Here is a 3,476-nt window from a genome sequence, read left to right as displayed (position 1 = left end):
GGATTTGAGCCTACGGCTGAAGATCTAAAGAAAGATAAGGGAAGGAAAAAGGAAACATGGTCACTCCCTCGACCAATGCCACTACTCAGTGAATCATTTGTTAAGAGCGGTGTCACGAAGCATGTGGAATTTGAAGTTGAATTGGTTGATGACTTCCAGAACCTTTTTATTGAAGTTGATATGGTCGAAGCAGGAGAAGGTACCAGTATGGCAGACGTGCAATTCATAGGTCCAGCTGTCCGGCTCAATAATTGGGAAGTCACTCCTCTCCCCGTCAGGAGGGAGTTTTGGTAGTTTATTTTGTTTTTCTTTTTATTTATCCGAGTTATTTCAGGGTTGTAATTCAAATTTTTGTTTGCTTATGTTATGTTGGCATCTATCTTTAAACCCTTCTATCTTTTTATTTAATGAAATGTAATGTCCCTTTTTTTTCGTGTCTAATATATTTGTTTTTCTTTTTTACACAGTTCTCTTTATGCTGATTCTAATGACATAACATGCATGCAAAATTTTCAGCCTGATCTTAAAATCCAAACTAATCAAGATGTAATGAACCAGGATGGGGAATATGATGAAGAAGAAGCACTAGAAGAAATAAGCAAAGAATGGGAACAGTTTGAAGACAAACTGAATCCTAATTTGAATGAGACTGAGCCAATAAACCTAGGGGATCAAGAAGATGTTAGGGAAACTAAAATCAATGCACATGCTTTGCCACAGCTAAAAGATGGAATGATTCAAGCATTAATTGATTACAAGGATGTTTTTGCAAGGTCTTATGATGATATGCCTGGTTTAAGCACTGAATTAGTGGCTCACAAATTGACAACTGATCCCACGTTCCCTCCTGTCAAACAGAAGTTGAGGAAGTTTAAAACTGATGTAAGTATTAAAATTAAAGAGGAAATCATGAAGTAACTTAAAGCCAAAGTAATTCGAGTGGCTCGCTATCCCATGTGGTTATCCAATGTTGTTCCGTACCAAAGAAAGATGGCAAAATTCGAGTGTGTATTGATTATCGTGATTTGAACAGAGCAAGTCCGAAAGATGATTTTCCACTGCCCAACATCCATATTTGCTAGACAACTATGCTAAACACGAGGTTGCCTCTTTTTTGGATTGCTATGCCGGATATCACCAGATCATAATGGATGATGAAGACGCGGAGAAGACATCTTTTATCACTCCATGGGGAACCTATTGTTATCGAGTGATGCCGTTCGGTTTGAAAAATGCTGGAGCAACATAAATGAGAGCCATGACTACTATGTTTCATGATATGATGCATAAGGAGATTGAGGTCTACGTGAATGATGTGATTATTAAGTCAAAAAGTCAGGCCAACCATGTTAAAGATTTAAGAAAGTTCTTTGAAAGGCTTCGCAGGTATAATCTCAAACTCAACCCGGTAAAATGTGTATTTGGAGTTCCATCTGGAAAGCTGTTGGGGTTTGTAGTCAGCCGTTGGGGAATTGAATTGGATCCCTTAAAAATCAAAGCCATTCAGGATTTTCCCCCGCCCAAGAATAGAACAGAGGTGATGAGTTTGCTTGGTAGACTGAACTACATTAGCAGGTTTATTGCTCAACTCACAACCACTTGTGAGCCCATATTCAAGTTGCTGAAAAAGAGTGCTGCGGTAAAATGGACTGAAGAATTTCAGGAAATGTTCGATCGAATCAAAAGATATTTGTCAAATCCGCCCGTACTGGTACCCCCGGAGCCTAGTATAAGAATATAAAAAAGATACTGCGTAAAATGGTACAAGGGTCTAGACAGTGGCATGAAAAGTTGCCATTTGTATTGCTAGGTTATCGCACCACTGTTCGCACTTCAACAGGGAAAACTCCATATTATTGGTGTATGGGACAGAAGCAGTCATCCCTACAGAAGTTGAAATTCCCTCTCTTCGAGTCATTGTAGAAGAAGAGATTGATGATGACGAATGGGTAAAAAACCAATTGGAATATTTGAGTTTGATTGAGGAAAAAAGGCTAGCATCTGTGTGTCATGGCCAGTTGTATCAGAGGAGGATGGCTCGAGCGTATAACAAAAACGTCCGTCCCAGGAATTTTGAAGTTGGTCAGTTGGTATTGAGACATATCCTTCCTCACCAGGTTAAAGCGAAAGGCAAGTTCTCCCTTAACTGGCAAGGTCCCTTCGTTGTGAAGAAAGTGTTGCCCAATGAAGCCTTATATTTGACAGATATTGAAGGCAAAATGGCAAAAATGACTATCAATTCTGATGCTGTCAAAAGATACTATGTATGATATTTGATCCTTTGTTGAGTTTATTGCATGTTTAGTACTTGCATGTTTGAAGATTGATATGATGAAGGCATTTTATTCTTCTATCCAAACATGGTGTCATCCTTTGTTTACCTGTTTGAGCTTTGTTTTATTTTTCTTTCATATCCCTCTTTTGGAATCAAAATAGAGTCAAAGATAGATGTCAAGAAAATAAGAATAAAATAAAGAGTTCGAAAATAAAAATAAAAAAAATCAAAATCAAATCAAAATAAAGAACAAGCTGATGGAACTACGTGCGACCTAATTCTCCTCTCTCGGGAGTGAGATACGTAGGCTGCACTATTTTGGGTTCAGTCTAACCAAATAAAGATCTAAGATTCACCCAGTCAACAAAACTGGGGCATGAGTTAATGTGTTGTTTGAGTCGATTCCAAAAGTTGTAAGTCCCACCCCCACTTCAAGTATCGTTTGAGCCCCTTACCGTCTTTTCTAACCTTAACCAAAAGCCAAATTACAACCAAAGAAAGTCCTTTAGATCAATTTTTGATAATATTAAGGCTAAGCATGCAATGGATATGATGATACATTGTGAAGTACCACTGGTCTCCCTAAGCATAAGAAATCAGGAAAGAAATAAAAATGAGAGAGTTTTATTGGTGAAAACCCCCGTAGGCATCATAAGGCGATGGTGAGTTGATAGAAATGAAAATAAGAGAGTCTTATTGGTGAAAACCCTTGCAGGTACCATAAGGCGATGGTGAGTGGAGAGAAATAAAAATGAGAGAGTCTTATTGGTGAAAACCCTCACGGGCACCGTAAGGCGATGGAGAGTTCAAGAGAAAAGTGAAAAGTGAAAAGAAAGAGATTTGTTTGCGAAAGTCTTTTAAGATGTCGTCAATCAAATGTGATATATGAGTCCAATGGATTTGAAGAAGCGGCTCAGCGGTAAAAGGTACGAACTGAACAACAAATGGGGAGTCTGGATAGGAAAATCAGGCAGCTCAATCCAAAATGCATGTCATACTCATTGGAGTTGGTTGTCGTATTCAGATAAGTTTTCTTTTTGAATATGGGACATTGCCCTTTTCTTTCATTTACATATTCATGCTTTTTGTCTTTTTTATGTCATTTATCAAAATAAAAGTCACCATCATTTCTTTACATTTTAAGTCAAGTCTGTGTCAAAACAAGCGAGAAAGGATTTCAAAATTTACTACCAGTCTTTCC

The sequence above is a fragment of the Capsicum annuum genome, chromosome 6, assembly GCF_002878395.1.
Source record: "Capsicum annuum cultivar UCD-10X-F1 chromosome 6, UCD10Xv1.1, whole genome shotgun sequence".
NCBI classification, from domain to species: Eukaryota; Viridiplantae; Streptophyta; class Magnoliopsida; order Solanales; family Solanaceae; genus Capsicum; species Capsicum annuum.
The sequence above is the reverse complement of the archived record's forward strand: the minus strand, read 5'-3'. Positions refer to the sequence as shown.